General features: G+C 41.9%; 1 long non-coding RNA gene across 3 annotated transcripts; it reads left to right on the top strand.

Moving 5' to 3' along the window:
* The first annotated feature begins 3,258 nt into the window (after nt 1-3,258).
* LOC109500533 lies at nt 3,259-21,181 on the top strand. 3 transcript variants are annotated; one of them, XR_002158137.2, is made up of 4 exons: nt 3,263-3,450; nt 14,898-16,250; nt 18,274-18,425; nt 20,405-21,181. It is a non-coding gene; the product is annotated as an uncharacterized LOC109500533 (long non-coding RNA). The 3 variants fall into 3 exon arrangements; XR_002158135.2 differs by having other exon boundaries at nt 3,264-3,450; nt 18,274-18,365; XR_002158136.2 differs by lacking the exons at nt 18,274-18,425; nt 20,405-21,181 and having other exon boundaries at nt 3,259-3,450; nt 14,898-16,662.
* Nucleotides 21,182-21,569: the final 388 nt, after the last annotated feature.

Here is a 21,569-nt window from a genome sequence, read left to right as displayed (position 1 = left end):
GCGCCTGGGTGGCTCAGGCGGTTAAGCGTCTGACTTTATCTTAGGTCACGATCTCACCGTCCATGAGCTCGAGCCCCGGGTCAGGCTCTGTGCTGACGGCTCGGAGCCTGGAGCCTGCTTCGGATTCTGTGTCTCCCTCTCTCTCTGCCCCTCCCCTGCATGCACTGTGTCTCTGCCTCTCAAAAAGTAAATAAACGGGGCGCCTGGGTGGCGCAGTCGGTTAAGCGTCCGACTTCAGCCAGGTCACGATCTCGCGGTCCATGAGTTCGAGCCCCGCGTCAGGCTCTGGGCTGATGGCTCAGAGCCTGGAGCCTGCTTCGGATTCTGTGTCTTCCTCTCTCTCTGCCCCTCCCCTGCGCGCACTGTGTCTCTGCCTCTCAAAAAGTAAATAAACGTTAAAAAAAATAAAAAGAAAAGTAGTTTCTTGGTGAAGACCTCTGGAGCTGGCTGAATGAGTATACATATATTTTATGTTGTGTTAGGTTATATTTTATCCTTATGCACATTGTATTATGTTCTGTCTTTTTTTTAATTTATTTTTTGAAGGAGAGAGAGAGACAGAGCATCAGCGGGGGAGGAGCAGAGAGAGAGGGAGACATAGAATTCGAAGCAGGCTCCAGGCTCTATGCTATCAGCACAGAGCCTGACGCTGGGCTCGAACCCACAAACCGTGAGATCATGACCTGAGCCGAAGTCAGACGCTCGACCGACTGAGCCACCCAGGAGCCCCTGTCTTTTTTTTTTTTTCCACTTCACGCTCTTTCATATCTTCTGCACGTCGATATAATCCATGTACTGGTCATTTTAATAGCTACGTGTGCCGTATTTAGTGAAGCTACCCCATTTGGCTTGGCTTGTAGCTAAATTTTAGAGTTGGTGATCTTTCTGATTTTAAAGACCGTCTAAATTTACATAATGTAATGTAAAGTGTTTACGTTGGTGTCTAAATTAGATACTGGCTAAAGGTTGCCCTCTTTTTCTTCTTCTTCATTCCCAATTGCATACCGCCCCAAACTCTGAGATTTCTGACTCCCAGTGCTCATCTCCAAACTATCAATCCCAAGAAGGTGATTTTCATGTAATAATTTTCTGCTCATAGTTTTAACCTCTTTTGGTGCATTTCTATTATTTCTTTGTCCTTACTGGTGGTTGCACCAGCTCCCAGTTTAATATCATTTGCACATTTCATTAATATGTGGCTTACTCCCTCTTCGAGATCCTTAATAAAGATGTTAAATTAGATTGTATCTGACATTGACCCCTGGGGCACTGCAGTGCTTTAACGGTATCCCGTTTTCCTGTGTGCAGTGCATAGAATTCCTGCAGAATGCACGAGGCACAGCTTCAACCTGGGATAAATCTTCAATTTTAATTCTAAAGCAGAAGTCAAGTCATGTGGTTTGGGATAACTTGACATTGGCAGAACAGACTTGTAGTTGCTAGGAAGTCATATTTTAGCAATTAAATACAGGTTTGCCAGAATCGTATGTCAGACTGCCAATCTGCTGACAATTACAAGAGATGGTCTCTCTATCCTGCTTAATACGCTTCAGTCAAAACTGAGAAGGGGCTTGTTTTCCAAAATGAAACTCGACTTTTTTTTTTTTTTTTTCATTTCATGGCTGGCCATCACCTTTTGCCAGCTTTTGAACAGCATGCTTCTTCTCTGTTTCACAGCAGATGTATTAATCTAATGGTTGTACCGATACACCTAGATAGATAGGCTTCAGGGGAACACACCAGGTGCCCCGCTGAGAATCCGGACATGAAATCAACTTTGAAATTTCAAGAATTTACTAAAATTTCTTCTTCCAAATTGGAAACGTTTATTTATTTATTTTTTTAATCGAGAAGGTATGCTACCATATGATATTCTTGGCACAAAACTGAACTCTCTCGTTGTACTTGGTTTAATTAGATAAATAGATATATTTATATCAGATGCAAGTTTTTCAAATGAGCTATAAAATATTATCTTCAAAATGGGGCTCTGCGACCCCCCAAACACCTAGTGACTATGGTTAAATGGAATATATTCTTCAATTACATCGCCTTCTAAAATCGCTCCAAATGATCCAAGAGTTTAAAAGTCCTGTGTTAGACATTCTCATCAATTTCTCTTATTATACTTTACATGTATAAAGTCAACTTCCTTTGTTTTGCAGAAATGTTTTGCTCTCCTCTTGGACATACACATTGTATTTGTCTGCTTGGGCTGCGGTAACAAGATATCTTAGTCTGGGTGGCTTCAATTAAAGAAGTTCATTTCTCACAGTTGGGGCCTGGGAAGTCCAAGATCAAGGCACCAGGCAATTTGATTCCTCAGTGAGGACTCTTTTCCTGGCTTACACACAGCGGCCTTCTCATTGTGTCCTCACAGAGGGAGGACAAGCTCTTCTTGCTGTCACTTCTTTCAATGACATTAATCCCATCAGGGGGATCATCTAAACCTTCATGACATCATCTACACCTAATAACCACCCATCTCCAAATACCATACCATGAGGGCTGGGACTGAATATGAATTTTTCTTTGGTGGGGAGGCAACCCACACAGCCTCGGGCACCTATTAAGCTAATCTTATTTTTAGTTTCCAACAGAAAAAAAAAAATAGGATTGAGAGAACAAATATAACCAGAACTTGAAGTTGGCCTTGTAAATACAATTTTTCGTATCCGGAAGCACAACTAAAATTAGGTTTCAGCACCGATCACAGAAGGCCATCTTGCTGTACGAGGTGACAGAAGAAAGATGCTCTGCTCTCAGGGGGTTCACGCTTTCAGAAGTTTCTCAAACATGTAGTGATTCCTAACGTCTTGGAAGGGACACTTTTCGCCCACTTAGCTCATCGTGTTTGGGAACCTGAACGTCCAAGAGAGATTCTTTTCTCACCTGCTACCCCCCCCTCTTTGCCTCACCCGTACCCCAATGAAGAATCACTGGCCTCACCTACTTTAAGAAGTAGATGATGGCCCAGGCAGCTTAGGCAATAAACCAAAGTGAAGCAATCAGGAAGTGTAATGGAATATTTAATCCAATGCTGCTTGGTTGGGTGGCTTTTGGTGGTAGGATTTCGATAGTTTCCTAAATTCCTGGCTTCTATTTTGGGTGAATGATTGGCCATAGAGCATCTCATTACGTCCTCCTGACCTCAGGCATCTAACAGTTTAGCTGACAAGACGAGAGTTGTCTAGAAGAGGAATTAGAATCACATGAGATGTATCGTTTGATGCCAAATTATGCAACACAGAGAAGGGCTCAGGCAGTGTGACGGGAGTTAATGTTCCCCAGAGCCTTACATTCGGCTCTTGGCTTCTCTTATATTCTCTTTGCTGGCTTCCGCGTCTGTATATTTGTCTAGAGTCCATTGCCTTGACTTCTACACTGTTTCATCCAACTGTCTGAATGCCGCCTGAAGACCCAAGATGACGAGAGTGCCCCAAGTTGATGGTAGGGTTTTCTCTGTCACTCTGTCCTGTGAGGTGGGGGCTCAGCACACTTCTTGGCAGGGAGGGGGGTAATTTGGTCTTTATAAGCAAACCAGTCTATTATGGACTGAATGTGTCTCCCTTAAATTCATATCTTAAAACTCTCATCCCCTCTGTGATAGCATTTGGAAAGTGGGGACTTCAGTAGGTAATCAGGATTAGATTCGGTCATGACAGTGGTGTCCCCATGGTAGGATTAACACATTTTTAGAATGAGAAAGAGACAGAAGGTCTCTGTTCCTCTCCTGCCATGTGAGGAAACTACAAAAAGACAGCCCTCTGCAAGCCAGGAAGAAGGTCTTCCAGAGAACCTGATGATGCCAGCACCTTGATCTTGGACCTCCAACCCTCCAGAATTGGGAGACGTGAATGTTTTTGTTTAAGCTGCCCAGTCTGTAGTATCTATTTATAGCAGCCCCCAACTAAGACACAGTCAGTGTGCAAATGTGGCTATAAGCATTACAGCTTCTGTCTGCTGCGGAATTGTTAGGCAATTAATTTGAAGGCACTTTTGGTTAAATTCATATGACAAAGCAGAAATTGCCGGCTGTTCGACAACCGCTACGGAGGTTAGGATCCTCTGTTGCGATTTTCAACAATTCCACCTTGCAAAACGGAAATGTTCCTGCTGTGACTTCTTTATTCTTCCGTCCTTGGAAGGAGAAGTTCCAAGTCCAAATGTTTCCCTCTGGTTCCTGGCAATGTACAAACTCTTTATTTATTTTATTTTTTTTTTTAAGTTTATTTACTTTGAGAGGGAAAGTACAAGTGGGGGAGGGCCAGAGAAAGAGGGAGACAGAGAGAGAATCCCAAGCAGGATCCACACTCACAGCATAGAGCCCAATGTGGGGCTTGAACTCACAAACCTTGAGATCATGACCTGAGCGGAAATCAAGAGTCAGACGCTTAGCCGACTAAGCCACTCAGGCAGCCCTGGACAAACTCTTCATATACTGAGGCCTTGGGGAAGAATGCCCAGAGCTGGTCTCTTATCTGGCATTTTCCAGGGAACAGAAAAAGCAGCAGAGAGAGGTGTTCCTCTCTACTTTAGTATAAACCATGACTGGCTTTTTTCCTTCATGTGGTGTCTCCCCACTTGTCAGAATTAAGTAGAATATCATAAACCGTATTTTTCTTAGATCTCATGTGTATCCTACTTCAACGTTAGAAATCTACTTATAATTATTATTTAGTACAAATAATTGAACTAACGATGTAGCTGTAATATTCTATTTAATACGCTTTTAAGAGTAGATAGTATTGTTACCATGTAAATGCCATTCCAGTCCTTAAGCTGAAATGATTCTAAAATGATACAAAAAATAATGTAGCGAGTCAATTCTTGATGCAACCAATAGATTCACACCAAAGAGAAATCCATTATCAAAAACAACTTCTCAGGGCGCCTGGGTGGCTCAGCCAGTTAAGCGACAGACTCTTGATTTCAGCTCAGGTCTTGATCTCAGGATACTAAGTTCAAGCCCCGCGTCGGGCTCCCCACTGGGCCTGATGCTTACTTAAAAAACAAAACAAAACAAAACAACAACAACAAAACACTTTTCTCTTAGATTCTTCTAGTTCACAAACTACCTAACTTGTATTTTTCCCACTCGGCCTTAAAGTGAAATATCACCGAAAAGTAATGAGAAACATGGCCTTGATTTTGAATATGTGCAGTGGGGGACAGAGACCTCTGATGGATATAGAAATAACAGAATTGTGCACAGAAAGACATATACCATGAGTGCGGGCAAGGGCATACCCCAGCCGCTGGCTGTCCGTTCCTCCTTTGGCAAGAAGCCCAATTGTAGGATCGTGGTTTCTGCATTTGTTCAGAGGGGTTGATCACACTTACTTTGTCTACCTCGTAGGGTGTCTCTGTTGATCGTCTATAAAACACACAAGCCACTGGGGCGCCTGGGTGGCGCAGTCGGTTAAGCGTCCGACTTCAGCCAGGTCACGATCTCGCGGTCCGTGAGTTCGAGCCCCGCGTCGGGCTCTGGGCTGATGGCTCAGAGCCTGGAGCCTGTTTCCGATTCTGTGTCTCCCTCTCTCTCTGCTCTTCCCCCGTTCATGCTCTGTCTCTCTCTGTCCCAAAAATAAATAAACGTTGAAAAAAAAATTTAAAAAACACACAAGCCAGGTTGTGTCATTCTCCTTGCACTGAAGTTTGTTTCTGAATCTCCTGATGGCTTCCCACAAGTCTTTGAACAAACTGCACATTCTTACCATGACTTCAAGGCCTGGCATGATTTGACCCTCTTTCTTTCCCTTGCCGGGTTCCTCTCTCTGACAACGCTCCTTGATTATAACTTCCTTTCTGCCCGACTGGCTTTCTTTTAGAAGCTTGAATTCACCTCAGCATTCCTCCTTAAAGAGGGATGTCAAGGACATCCTGAGCTAGATCTTCGCCCCTTCCTTGTATCCCATATTAGGTCCAGCCCCTCTGACATCAGGTACTAGGTCTCTCCCCTCCTCTCTGACATCCTGCTCTCAGTAAGGGCCCTCTGACATCCCGTGCCAGGTCAGGAACCCCTGCCATGTGTTGGCCAAGCCCCCTGCATCCTTCTTCAAGGACTCACCTCAGTCAGAAATACCTTCATTCTGTATCTAAATGACATGATATTGGATTAAGATTGATCTTTCCTCCAGACGGTTATCTCCACCAGGGCAGGGTCAATCCTCCAGAACCCAGCAGAGTGCATCGCACAGAATGCGTTCGAAGTGACGGAAGGGAGGGAACAAGATGATGCCGGAGATAGCCCATCGGAAACTTCGTGTGTGTGAACTGATTAACTACAGAAGCATGAGTGTAGACCTTCTTTTTGAAAATTTTTTTTTAACGTTTTTATTTATTTTTGAGATAGAGAGAGAGAGAGACAGAGCATGAACGGGGGAGGAGCAGAGAGAGAGGGAGACAGAATCGGAAGCAGGCTCCAGGCTCTGAGCCATCAGCCCAGAGCCCGACGCGGGGCTTGAACTCATGGACCTCGAGATCGTGAGATCGTGACCTGAGCTGAAGTCGGACGCTCAACTGACTGAGCCACCCAGGTGCCCCATAGACCTTTTTGAAAACAGCCTCACGAGTAGAGCTGGACCCATGGGCCGCCTGGATGAGTCTTCCGGGAGATATGTGAAGGATTTGTAGTGCACTTCTCCACGATCTTGGAATTTGTAATGTTAAGTGCCTGAGTGTTCTTTCTATTACCAAGGAAACTCATCAATCACAAATACCGGAAGTAGAAGATGCTTCAATGAAAATGAAATTCCAATAATATGTATATTTGCTGTCCAAATAGTCACCTTTCTTATTTTGAAGCCAAATGCTTTTCCAAACCCTGTATTTCACATTTAAAAATAATATTTGCATTTTAGATCTCAACAGTAGTTAACATCTGAAGGATTCGAGAGGAATTGTTCTAGCTGATAAGCATTGGATTAAACTTGCAGAAACATTTTTTTTTTTATCTGATGACCTTCATCACGGTGGACCTGTCTAGGTTTTAGCGCGAATCGAGTTTTCAAAGTACTGTAGACAGAGGCAAGAAGATACGGCTTTTGAGCTCTGAAGTAATTTTTGGGTTATCAAGACTTATTTAAAGCTTATTTGGCACAAATCAGTTTAAAACTCAGTCTTCAATCTTTCCTTAAAAGTGAATACTCAGTAAAACCATGAGATTTTTAAGGCAGAAGAAGATCTGTTTAAACGTATGGATGAAAGTTGCTTCTATTAAACTGAAGTTCCCTCACGGAAGACTTTTCTCATGAGACCATCTCATGAGAAAACTGAGGTAAAAATAACATTTCCTGTCAAAGCTATACACGCATATGAAGTTGTCTGTTGGCTCAGCATGACGACAGAGAAAATAAAACCAAGCATTCTGAGCTAGAAGTTCAGAGATACCACTTCTAGAGAATTCACAGATGAAGTGCAGGGCTATTCTAGAGGGAAGGCATGAGTTTTACAGACAAGACTTTTTTTTTTTTCTTAATAGGTGGTCAATTGGTACAACAAGTGAAATAGCACAATTGCAGAGGTAAACAGAGAAGCTAAGAAAGAGGGTGCCTATGTATTTTTTTTTCCTTCTGTAAAGTTCAGATCATGCATCATCTCTAATGAGCTTGATAAAGCACAGCAAGGCGAATGTCCCATAATTCATCATGTTTCCCATTTCAAAAGTGACGGGTAACCTAAGGGAAAAAGTCTTTATTTTGTAACAATAAAAAAAAAAAAAAAGGAGGCCAGATAATCACACTGGAACCAATATCCGCAAAAGAACCCTTACAATACACGTCAAATATAGCACGTGGTCTTGTTACGTTGGACACGTGTCTGGTTAATGCTGTACCCAAACTTCCCTTTAGTGCCCGTAAGCAAAACACTGGATTTTTCCGTTTAACCCAGATGGAGGAGAAAAATAAGTTTCTTTAGAAATCTCCCCGGATGGTGAGGCATCATGTGCTGGTATTGTGTGAAACAGAAGTTAACGTTTCCGGTTGTTGGAAAGGTACCGTGAACGTTCACCTCGTTTTGTTACACGGTACAACATAAAGCCCTGAAAAATCTAAGTGAAATTCATTCTGTAAAGAACCAGTATAGACTTAGAACAGTTTTCTGAGGTTGCTCGCTTGTTTCTAAAAATGGTCCCCCAACATACTATCTCCAACAATGCATCTCTTTTTGTTTCAACCATTCCCTTCAGAGATCAGTCGTATATATTGGGGCGCCCGGGTGGCTCCGTTGGTTGAGCGTCCGACTTCGGCTCAGGCCATGATCTCACGGCTCGTGAGTTCGAGACCCGCGTCGGGCTCTGTGCTGACGGCTGGGAGCCTGGAGCCTGCTTCTGCTTCTGTTCTCCCTCTCTGTCTGCCCCTAACCCACTCACCCACTCGCATTCTGTCTCTGTCTCTCTCAAAAATAAATAAACATTAAAAAAATTATAAAAAAAGAAGTCATATATATATATGTGTGTGTGTGTGTGTGTGCGTGCGTGTGTGTGTGTGTGTGTGTGTGTAAACAGCGACCTGACCATCTTAGGCCTCATACAGAGAAAACGGTTGGTAATCAACTGGATGTAATCACATCTCTCTAATGGCTCAAGTATTCTGCCTTATCTGCAAGTAAGCAAGGGATGATAAGCAAGGGAGGATGAGATGTGGTTTGGACCCTATAAGAAAAATAAAAGCTACCGCTGAAAAGCAATGCTAGCTTTTACAATATCCCCAAACTACAAACCAGCCTCCGATCGCAAAATATACCGCTTTTTACAATGACTAAAGAAGGCAATTTGTCTTTATTAAGGAGTTTAAGGATCATGTTTATTTGAAGTTACTATCTGGGCAGCGAGGTACAAGTAACAGAAATGCTGTGCGGGGCGGGGGGGCGGGGAGTGGCTGTTTTTGTTTAGAATACAGGGAGTATATTGACACAAAGATTTTAAATATGGAAACACGTTTGGTTCTAATTAATGACAATTGACAAAGACCCTGCATCTTCAAGTTGGGGTGCTCAGGACCAAGGGCTTCAGGGTTAAGGTAGTGACTGCCCTCTGTATCATTCTTTGCCTGTTAGAATGTGTCATATTGGGTAGATTTAGGGGCAAAAAAGTCCTGTGGGAGTCATAGCAATTGAATAGAGGCATAGTTGCAGAGTAAATTTCATCATTGTTACATCCTTATTGTTAGTCTTTCGCTTCGTGGCATTCCAGGGGGAAACAGCCCAATCTAGTCGCCACTGAATAATTAACATGCCAAAGCGTATTTTATGCAACTTGTGGCTTCTTTTTGGTACTCAAGAAGAGTTTGGCTTCTCTCTCCCGCCTTTGAGTTTTTTAACAGGAGGGAACATGATAAATACAATCAGGTAAATATACCTGGGCAACTCAAATTTATTTTCTATGAAGAGTCAAGAATTGCGTTGCTCCCCCGCAAGTGTATTGACCTGTGTTGTTGCCCAAAGGAGCATACTTTGAGGTCTAGGACATATGTTTTCATTCTCCCTGCTCTCTCAGCTGGAAGTTGAAACTCCCTTACTGGCTCCCGCTCCTGCCTCTCCTATTACTTTAGGGTTATGGCAGGGGACGAGATTGATAGGTTTTACCCAAGGGGAATGATCAGTGAAATGCCATTCTTATCTCAGGGTCTGGGGACATTTTCCATTATTGCCAAACACCTGCTTGACGAGTTTTCCAGTACTCGAGTCAAAGAAAGACATTTGGGTGACTGTAGTGTCTAGGCTTGAATTTGCTACACTTTTTGGCATTTTGGCTTTTCCTTCCGATCCCCTTTCCTGCCCAGAGACCATTATGTTCTTTCTTTTTGGAGAGGAAACTTTTTTTTTTAAGTTTATTTATTTATTTTGAGAGAGCACGAGTGGGAGGGGCAGTTTATTTACTTACTGGGGGGGGGGTGGGCAGGAAAGAGGGAGAGAGAGAATCCCAAGCAGGCTCCACACTGTGAGCGCAGAGCCCTATGCGGGGCTCGAACTGAAGAAACCGCGAGATCATGACCTGAGCTGAAAACAAGAGTCGGACGCTTAACCGACTAAGCCACCCAGGTGCCCCTAGAAAAGAAACTTTTCAATTTCAACCTAAGGTTATCCTTGGCTTATTAAATCTTTCTCCTAATGTCCTACATAATTTCTTTTATTTGTTGATATTCATGTCTTTTGACAGATGTTTATCTTGCTATCCCTTCAGTGAACAAAGTCTGAGGGATTTACCTTTTACCATTCTTAGAGAATCAGTGATTCCGACCATTACTTTTATTAAATTATATATATATATATATGTGTGTGTGTGTGTGTGTATGTGTGTGTGTGTGTATACACACACATGTATGTATTTCTCAGAGGCTTCTAAATCATAGGGCACTGCGATCCACACCTCCAGATCCCCATGGAAACTGAACTGAAATTTACAACCCAGGTTTTCCAAAAGAAGGGGCGATAACAGTCTGAGTTTTTCAGTCTACTACATAATATTAAGATTCGAATAAATTTTAACAAACATGGTCGAGTTCAACGTCCGGTGGAAAAGGATCCATTGGGACACGAGGTGACAGTGTCCCTCGACAAAGTAAGCTGAAGAGAGTTAGCGCTTTATGTACATCTTTCTTTATGGGGCTAGACTGACCTGGCTGACAGGGTCCCCACAATTTCAGTAAAGACAAATCGGTGCTTTTTGGGGTGTGTGGGGGAGGGCTGGAGAGACACCCTTGATAAGGGTGCAATCCACTAGTTGAAATGATGCTGTTATCTGGTCTCTCTCCCATATAATCACGGCCACTAGACCTTTCTATAGTGTTTCTGTCTTTTGTTTTTGGTTAATGCTTCCTCAGCCAGATCTGCCAAAGGGTTATCGTCAGCCAGCCAGAGAAAGCTTGTGTCCCAATAAGATGTCACCGGTGAGGGTTTGGCCTTGGGGCTCTTCGGCCGCCTTGGTAACTTCATCACTCTCCGAGGTGTGGTGTGAATGTAGAAGGTAAAACCCAATGGTGACTGGAGGGCATGTTTCTTAAGCCGAAAGTGGGGGCCTTTGGGCTGAGACTGGCAAGCTTTGGAACATCAGTCGGCATTTCGTTGGAAAAGAGCTCGTATACAGTCTGTGTGGTTCGTGCTCGCTAATCTCTGAATGGTTCTTGAGCGGGGAGCCTTCAAGGTTTCCTTGGCTCCCCTCCTTCCCTGCTTTGATACCAACGAGAGTGAAAAGAAGAGAGCAACTCACCGTGGTCGAGTCTAGAATGTCACATCCAAGAAGAAAAGGCAAAAAGACGACCGAGCGCTATTTCTGGCTTTAGGATTTGGGGACTTACCACATATTGGAGCTTCTGTTAATTCAGGAAATGACGCTCATAACCTAGCAAAATATCTCTGTTGTTCAGCAGAAGGCAAATGATGTGGCAAAAACGTATCAGGCGGTAGATATCCTTTAGATGAACTTGGGAGGGAACGGAGCCCAGCCAACGTGTTGTAAAATAAAAAGCAGGTACTTTAAAATTTCCTTTTGTGTTGAAACTTAGGTTAGAACTGAATTTGTTTGGTGTTTCTAGACAAAGCACAGGACGGCCAAATGGCCTAGCCTTCCTGGGTGGAACTAGGGGACGGATGGTCAAGTAACTGTTGAAAGATGCTTACAAGAGAGGTATTTATTTCAATCAGGACAACGACTTCTGTGCAAGCCCTTTCTTTTCTTCTTAGCGTCCTCCGCCCCATGTTCTTCCTGGGTATCAGAAAGTGGGATTCAGGTTCGGGCCTGCTGAGCGAAAGGAACACTTGGTCTTTCCATTTAAAGCAACTGGATTTTTGCTATTCGAATGTAGGAAACCTAATTACACCCTGGTAAATTCTCTTCAGTCTACCAAACACAGAAGAAAAAAAAAAAAAAAAAACAGTGACAGAATCTGAAAGGCGAGAAAAGAGTCCCTAAGACCTAATGAATCCAAACTAAACACCTCTCCACAGAAATGTCAAACATTTCTCTTAGCACAAAACAAGGCTTAAAGAATTCCCTGCTTTTGTCTCTGGCCTAATTCCTTAAGCAGAGAGGGGGATTTTCCTCTGGGAGTGTTATTTCACAAAGAACGAAACAGCAAATAAACAAAAGACTCTCAAAGAGAGAGAGAGTATAAATAAAATTCATGACTCTTTAAAGAGTTTACACTGAAAGAATGTGGGGGGATTATTTACAATTAAAGCATAGCCCCTGGAATACAGTTATTATATATATAAAACAAAGAATACGGGTTCATTCCATTTTGTTCACAGGAAAGTGCACCTGGCTGCCCTGAGTTTAAAAAAAAAATCACGAAACTTCATTTTCTCAAGATCTTTTCATTGTTATTTTTGCTGTACCTGCGTGTAAAACTTCGTAGACAACAAACAGAGCATTTTTGAATTTATGTATACCTTCTTTTTGACATATCGCCATTTGATTAAAAAAAAAAAAATCACGTTGAAAGGCGAAGTTCCAAGAAAGAGTTTTGTCGTGTATCTGTTTTAGAGGAAGTTTTGCACATTTTAACACTTGGAAAATGAGTGTTTTCAGCCACCAGAATAGTCCTCGGTTGAACAAAGGAAAAGTTACAAGCTCTTAAGGAACAAAGTTGGAATTACCCGAGAAGCAGGGGAAAGAACAGATTTTAAAACTCTCTGGTTTCCTGGCGAATCATACGATCACACAATGGGGTCGTTAATAACAGAAATGAGGGAAGGGGTAAGGTGAATACAAATCAAACCCAAGATTTCGGTATTAATGTAACAGGCAGACAGAAATAAATGGTTATTAAGATAAGAAGCAGAGGCCAAAGAAACCACTTGATTATAAATTATAGAGCAATTAGTTCTCTTTTCAAGTGTGTGTGTGTGTGTGTGTGTGTGTGTGTGTGTTTATTAGGTATTTGAATTCAAGTTTCAGTGTGACTTAAAAAAAAACAACAAAAAAAAAACAACTGATGATAATGTTAAAAGCCAGGAAGCAAGGATCCTGTGGACCAAACGGAGTTTAAAGGTAGAGTTCTAGTAAAAGTATGGTCTTCTTGAAAGCTTAAGTGATGGGCCTGGGAGACGGGGGGCGAGGATTTAAGCACGGGCAGAAGTCTACAGCAAAGTTTAGATTGAGTCTTATCCTGACGTGCCTGTCTCAGTGGAATATCTGAAACATTTGGCCCCACGAGATTAAAAGAACAGTGCTTATATATAGCATCTGCTACCCCCCTCCCCAACTCCAACTTTGCTACTAATAAAATTCAGCTCTATGGAAAAGAATTTGAATTCCAGCTGGGCAGTTTTCAAAATAAGATGAAAAGTTAAGCAGGCAATTGGTGTGTATTTAGGGCTCAAAACACCTTGCCCCCTAGAAGACTTGAAGGGCTTAATCCCTTCTCAAGATAATCCACTAAAGAGCATCCTTCATTATGATGTTAAAAGCAAGGATCAGTGCTGGGGAGTCTAACAATAGGACAGGGGGCTTTTCAGTCCCAACCACATTCTTCCTAGGTTAGAAACAGAAACTGATGTGATTCCAGCAGAAAAATAGAGCAGGACTTTTCTCTTATGTTAAATATTCAGATGGAAGGAAGGCGGTGGGCAGGGGTGTGGGGGGGGGCGGGAATCTTACCACATTAATGAAAGTCCTCATTGGGTAGTTTTTCTTGGAGAATTAATATTTTGGATTATTTTAAAAATTGTGTCCTCTCGGGAGAGGATGACAACAGCTTTAACTCAACAGTCACACAATTTGGAGGCGGTTTTGATTTCATGCAGAAGCACATTTTTTGATGAAATCATACTCAGTTGCCCCTTGCCTCTCCATTCACTGCACCCCCCACCATGATGTACAAAACTCGCTGTAAACTTTTCACCGAAGAGCCTAGCTGAAGTGATCTGGTCCCTGTTTGATCCTGTGAGGCATTATGTTTTAAGTTTATGGTCTCAGATTTTATTTCCCAAAGTGTCCTAATCATTTCCCATGAATGAGAAGATATCTAATATCTAATATATAATAACCAAAGTAGTGTTTGTAAGCAAATGAATCTTAAAAACTTGATTTAAAATTTTGTTTTTATTATGTTTTCGTATATTTCATAGTATTGGTAATACAACTTACTGTTTGTTGTTGCTTTCAAAATATTGTGTAAGAAGGTGGTTTCAAAAATAATAAAAGGACACCCGTAAAAACCTTTCATACAAGCCCATATCTTAGGTAACTCAGGATGGCAAAAGTTGGCTAGCCCAGGCTATAGGAAATATTTTCTGTTTTCCCTTTTCCTCCCCCATTTGTAATGTGTAAGCGCAATATTTTTTTAGGCATATTTGTTTTAAGGAATTCTTCATCCTTACCCAAACTGAAAAAAAAAAAAAAACAGGAAAGATTTAAAAAAAATTTTTTTTAACGTTTATTTATTTTTGAGAGAGAGACAGAAAGTGCGAGTGGGGGAGGGTCAGAGAGAGAGGGAGACACAGAATCTGAACCGGGCTCCAGGTTCTGAGCTGTCAGCACAGAGCCCAACGTGGGGCTCGAACTCATGAACCGTGAGATCATGACCTGAGCCAAAGTTAGACACTGAACCGACTGAGCCACCCAGGCGCCCCAAGATTTTTTTAAAGCGTGTTTGGGGGCGCCTGGGTGGCTAGTCGGTTAAGCTTCCGACTTCGGCTCAGGTTATGATCTCACAGTTTGTGAGTTCCAGCCCCGCATCGGGCTCTGCGTTTGGAGCCTGCTTCAGATTCTGTGTCTCCCTCTCCCTGTCTCTCTCTCCCTCTTCCCTTCCTCCACTCGTGCTCTGTCTTTCTCTCCCTCAAAAATAATTAAAAACATTAAAAAAAAATAAAGTGTGTTTGAAGTGGAATCAACTGTGACTCATGCATGTGTTTATGTGTTTTGTCTTCCGTGAACTCTTTTGTGTCCCTAGGTGGTGTTCCAGGCATCCGGGCTCTGATGCCCCTGAGCTGTGGTGACAGCCCTCGAGGGGCCAAAGGTGGCCAAGCACAGTTCTGGAAGGGTGTGACTGAGCCTGTGTTGGGAGGGGTGGTAACCACCGAGCTGGAAGAGAAAGAGGCAAGGGTTGCTGTCATCGGGATTTGGATGGGTTGAAAGAGCCATCCAGAAACGCTGGTAAGACAAAGAATTTGAAAGGGAGAAAGTATGAATGCCAAATAAAGAAAAGCCCTTGAAATGTGGCCAAAGACCTATATTATATGGAGAAATATCAGAAGCTAGTATTTCGAACAGGATGCTATTAATATTTTATTTCCATCAGAAGCGTCATGAAAAAGGAAGGACTTTGGAGGTCAGGATTGTAGCACTGATCAACGGCACGACTTGCTTCTCGTTTCTTACTTATATTCAATGAAAACAGCTACGCCCGCACTCGAGGTTTCTCTGAAGATTCTCAGGGTCAGCGCCTCAAAACCTGCGCTATCCCAATATACTGGTGGCAAAACCCCAAAACCAAAACAAAGCGACAAACCAAACAAACCCAAGCCCAAACCACACCAAACAGACGCCTGGCCTTTGGCAGGCTCCGGGTGCACTCACTCTATGACTTGGGGCGGAGTCCCTCGTCTTCCTGCATCAGAGTTTGTTCATCTGTGAAGAACGGTACCAACGCACGGAGTTGCCACGAAGATCGTATGGTCCACAAATGACTCCGTGCCTGGCTCATCATAAGCCCTGAATTAAGCACAGCCAAAGCCACCAGAGGATATACTGCAGAAGTTCCTATCGCAAACACAGAGAAAACCCGTGAGAAAAATTAGACGCTCTTCCTTGTAAATATACGCTTGCACGCTTTAAAGTAACGTGTATAGGGTTAATTCGAGGAATGCAGTTGTCACTAAGGATTCTGATCTTATGGCCCAAGTATTTTTCCTAGCCCGTATACCTGCAGCTGAACTTTATTGAGACGATTTCAGAAGTAGATTAATCAATGCGAACTCGTCTCTCTTCATTGTATATCGATCGATCTGCCATTTACTATGAAAATGAGGCAGGATTTATATACAGTGTACATGTACCTAGTGTTACCTCACTTAATCCTCTCAAGATTTATGTCAAATAGGGTCTCGGGTTTTATTTCGGTAGATGAAGAAACGGATTAAAACTGCGTCCAGGGGCCTAGAGCTGAGGACTCTACCCATCCTGCGTACGTGGAAACTACGCCTCCTTCTTCACTCTCTGGAGGAAGTCGGCTTCCCCGATGGAACCAAGATATTCCTGCTAGGGGCTAAACATGTACACGCACTGCCATAGGACAAAATGCTCTGTAAGTGAATGACCTAGACTTCTGCCTTGAGGAGCAAGTCGGGCTGGATTGGAAGAAAGCCCTGACATCACTTAGACAAACTATGTTCCTGGCAAGCAGGCCACAGACGGAATCTGAGTATGATCCCACCTTCCTAGAGTACCGTGGATCGGATAAGTGCTCAGTACTACTGATTGAATTGAATTCGTTTGACAAAATAAAATTAAAAAAAAAAAAAAAAAGTAAGGGTCAAGACCTTTTCTTAGGCTGAGGGATCTGGAATTCACCGCTTAATCAATAATGATTTGCAGATTCATTATTTCTCCAACTTTAAGTTGGTGCTGCTTAGCTGCTTCGTTATTTTTAAACCTTTACGGGACACATAAATACTTTCCTCTTTAATGAGAATAAAGCTGGGCAGTCCGGTGCTTTATCGTTAAGTTCCATTTTATTCACAAATGTTTCAGTTTGTGGTCAGCCCATTTAAAAAGGCATTAATTTCTTGCCCTCTTCTCCTCTCGTCTAGAAAAGGAGGGCGGGGGGGGGGGGGAGGTGTAATGGAAAGAAGCCTCTTATTGGCCAGAAGACAGAACACTTTTCCGTCAGCTGAACCTGTAATTCAAGCTGCTGATTGTGGCAAATTAAGGTCCAGCCTGGGGGAAGGTGGAACCCTGGGTCCCGTCCCCATTCAGCCATGAGAACGGACTTTTTGCTGGGAACCCAAAAGCATTAGTGAACTGGGGAAACTTCTGGGCAGATATTAGCAAACTGGGGCATTGACAGTCATCAGAAAACTGACCGCCTACTGTGTCTTTTGTTATCAGTCTCTCTTCCTCGCAATTCCACGTTTTTATACGTGCATTTGATCTTAATTATTTTATTAAAACAACTTTTTTTTTTTTTAATCACTGAGGAGTCTGAGTGGCTCAGTCAGTTAAGCCTCCAGCTTCAGCTCTGGTCATGATCTCGAGGTTCATGGGTTTGAGCCTCGCATCGGGTTCTGTGCGGACAGCTCAGAGCCTGGAGCCTGCTTCCGATTCTGTGCCTCCCTCTCTCTCTGCCCCTCCTCCGCTCACACTCTGTCTCCCTCTCTCTCTCTCTCTCAAAAATAAATAAGTCAAAAAATTTTTTACCATTGAAGTATCGTTGACATACAATGTTGTATCAGTTTCAGGTGTATGACATAGTAATTTGACAATTCTATACATTAAGCAATGCTCATTTTAAATGCATTCTTGAAAGAGATGAATAGGGACATTTTTCAAATAAAAACTCTTTATTACCAGTAATAGAACATTTCTATCACATAATTACTGTTGTTCACATGTATATTGTGAGGCAGATGTAAAGGTGAAATGCAGTAAAATCCATATTTTAATAGATTTTTTATTTTCCAAAGAAAATTATATGGTGGTTGGTTAAACTATGTACACATTACATCAGTAAGATGCTGTAAATTCGATTAAATTTGGACTTATGAAAGCCATGAGGGACAGCACAACGATTGTTTTTAACATCTAACAAATTTAAATATTTTTTGATAATTACAGAAATATCCAAATCAGATAAGTTTCTGTAAATAAAAAGCTATTTAAAGCCAAGAGTTATTAAAAGTGAACTGTTTTTTCTATAACCTTGCAGATTAAATATCTCCTGTCATGTCCAGAAATGCCTTTTCTATGTAAATACACCTTACCAACGTTTGTCAGATTATTTTCACACCTCCAACCACAGACCCACAGTGAGAAGAGTAGAAGATGGTCCCCAGTGATCCTTGGCTGCTGGTATTCATATTCTTGCATAGTCCCCTCCCCTTGCGTGTGGGCCCGAGTCCTACTTCTAATCAATAAGGATAGAGCAAAGGTGATGGAATATCATTTCTGTGATTATATTATGTAAGTTGGTAACTTCTATCTGGCAAGCCAACTCTCCCTCGCGGGCTTTGAGGACGCAAAGCGCCACGTTGCAGAGATCTCTGTGGCGAAATGCTGAGAACAGCCTTTGGCCAACAGCCCGGTCGGAACTAATTCTTTTAATCCAACAGCCCGAAAGAAATTGAACGATGCCGACAACCGCATAAGTGACCTTTGAAGTAACTCCTTCCCAATCGAACCTTCGGATGAGATGAACTTTCAGGTAATACGAGATCGAGATTGCAGCCTTGTGAGAGATCCTGAAGCAGGGGACTCAGCTAAGGTGTGTCCATATTCCTAACCCACAGACAAGAGATAATAGATATAAATATGTATTGTTTAAACTGCTAGGTTGGTGGGCATTTGTTATGCAGCAATGGGTAACTAAAGCAGACAGATGCAAACACACAAGACACTATTTGGTTATATATATATCCATATATATGGATAAACGATATCCCCTTTATCCATTCATCCATTGATGGACACTTAGTTTGTTCCCGTATCTTGGCTATTGTGAATAATGTTGCAATAAATACAAGAGTGCATCTCTTCAAGACCCTGTGTTCACTTACTTTGAATATATGCCCCTAAGTGAGATTTCTGGATCATAGAGTAGTTCTATTTTTAATTTTTTGAGGAACTTCCATAATCGAACCAATTTACCTTCTCACCACCAGTGCACAAGGGTTCCCTTTTCTCCAAACCCTCACCAACACTGGCTGTCTTTTGTCTGTTTGGGGATGACCTTCCTAACAGGTGTGAGGTGGCATCTTATTGTGGTTTGGGGTTGCATTTACCTGATGCTTAGTGATGTTGAGCCCCTTTTCATATACCTGTCTTCTTTGCGTATGTCTTCTTTGGAAAAAATGTCTATTTAGTTCCTCTGCCCATTCTTAAAACAGATTGGGTTTCTGTTGTTGTTGTTATTGAGTTCTATGAGTTCTTGATATATACTTTTTGAATATTAACCCCCAGTCAGACACATTATTTGCAAACATTTTCTCCCATTCTATAGGCTAGCTTTTTATTTTATGGATGGTTTCCTCTGATGTGCAGAAGCTTTGAATTTTTTTAAGTTAATTAATTTATTTATTTTCAAGTAGTCTCCATGCCACATGGGGCTTGAACTCATGACCTTGCGATCAAGAGTCTCATGATCTATCAACTGAGCCAGCTAGGCATCCCCAGAAGCTTTTTAAATTCGAGGTAGTCTCACCAGTTTTTATTGTTGTTGTTGTTTTTGCTTTTATTGCCTTTGCTTTTTGGGTTAGGTTTTTCTTTTTCAAGTAGAAAATTTTTTGGAAGAATATTTATGATAATGCTATTTTTTTTTCCTTTGGATGGAGTAAAAGCAGGTAAGCAAAAATAAGCTATCTGAGTTTTCTTGATTTGATGCAATGGATATATCCCAAAATGAATGTTTCAAGGCTTTTATTATGTTCATAGCTTGAGTTGAATTGAGACTGTTACCTATAGGACTTAAAATAAATTCCAATCCCAACTTCCAGGCTTATCTTCATTGTCTCAAGGGTGGTTGTATGAAATGCTTCTCAGTATGGCACCTTTTTTTTTTATAATGAATAAATTCAGTTCCATTTTCCCCCACCTCTCTGCATTTCATTTGAGAGGAGGAAAAGGCAGGAATATCAAACCACACTCTCCTACTAGGTCTTATGGAACTTCGTAGGGATCCACTTGAACATTGATAAAGCTTAAATTTCTTGATGACATCAAATGATTCTGACAATTAATGTGCATTGTCTCCAATGCTATTCCTCCTTTATCCTATAGTTATCTCAATTCTTCTATCATCTGAAACACATATCTGTCCCCTAGGATTTTTCTGGAAGTCAAATTTTAACTGTTAAATAATGGAAAACCCAAACATGTAAGATTCTTTTTTATAAATGAAACTATGTACACATATGGTTACCCCATCGATTCGTTAAGCCTTGTTTTCACTACTTCTTACACCATCTTGATCATAACGTTAGCCTAGAAGGTGACCAATGCTAGTTAAGCAAGTTGGCTACCCTACGACCGCACCTAAAAAGTACATATAGCTTCGGAAATACTTAAAATACATGCTATTCATCAAGCCACATAAATGTTGCCCTTTGAAAACTACCAACTGGTAACCATTGCTTTTGGCCCTAAGCTACATCGATTGAAAAAGTCTGGGAGAAGTGTGTGTATATATGCACATATGAGAAAAGTTCATGACCTTTTTTTAATCTTAAGGTTTACTTTGTTTTCTAGAAGAGTTTTATGTGGTTACGTGTGACCAGTGCCAACACGAGGTATATTCAGAGCCCCTGGCTTTCTAGTTGGCAGAAACAAACATCCATGCGGCCAACGTTGTAGTACGTACCTTCCTCTATGAAGCTGAAAGACTCCCAAGAAACAGACGTGATTAGAAATTACCTCCTCAAGAAACCATCAAAACATGGTTCACCTCCTGAACATTCCGTTTATCTCCTGATCTAGCGGAGGTGGCCCGTGTTTCGTTCCTTGATCGTGCTACCCTCTCTCTCCCAGGATGGGCCACACCTGCCCCCAGCCTCTCTTGTTTCTTCCTTAGTATCATGGAAGAGGTCTTTTACAAGGGGACTCAAACACTTCAGCAGAGGAATACTGTTGTGTTTCTCAGAAGAACTGCTCGCATCAGACCACGGGTCACCAGGGCAGGACTTGCCACGGGCCCCATCTCACCGACAATTTCCATTACACATTCCTGACCGTGCACTGAATATTTTACTAAAGACAAGCATCCAGAACACTATGCCTGCACGATAAAGGCTCTCCCCCACCAGCTTCAGAAATGAGTGACAAGAATTTTATTAGTCAAGGAGATGTCTATTGAAGCAATGCAACAGTGATTTTATTGCTGCTTAAGTGGAAAGCTTTATTGTGTACGTCTTTGTTTGCTTTTAATCATTCTGTGACACTCCGATGGGTGGTATAGAAATGTAAAGATAATGTTCTTGAAAGGCTCATGTGATTGTTTGAAAACATAAAGGAATAAAACTTAATTAACAAAATAAGTTGTACTGGTGGTGTAGCCCATCTTGGAAAGCTCTAGAATAATACAAGAGATTTTCTTATTAAATATTAATACCAATCATTAGTTATTATATCCTTTAATCTGGAAGGGAAAACAAGAAGCCTGACATTCATCACAAACAATGGCTTTTGTGCACTCGAATTCTTGCGGAGAAGGTGCATCATGGGTTTTGAAAAATGTCTCGTCCTGTACGGATATTAGCACATTTTTGGACGTCGAAGAACCTTCTCGTCTTCAGAATGTCATTGTACAACCCAGTGAGTCCGGTCCTTTCAAGCACTGTCTGAGTGACCCATCTCTTCCCCAGCCCCAAATCCACACTACTTGTTAATCAACAACTTTTGAGGCATCTCATTTCAT

This window comes from Felis catus, chromosome B3, assembly GCF_018350175.1.
Source record: "Felis catus isolate Fca126 chromosome B3, F.catus_Fca126_mat1.0, whole genome shotgun sequence".
In the NCBI taxonomy this organism is placed as follows: Eukaryota; Metazoa; Chordata; class Mammalia; order Carnivora; family Felidae; genus Felis; species Felis catus.
This window is presented reverse-complemented; position numbering and strand designations above follow the sequence as displayed.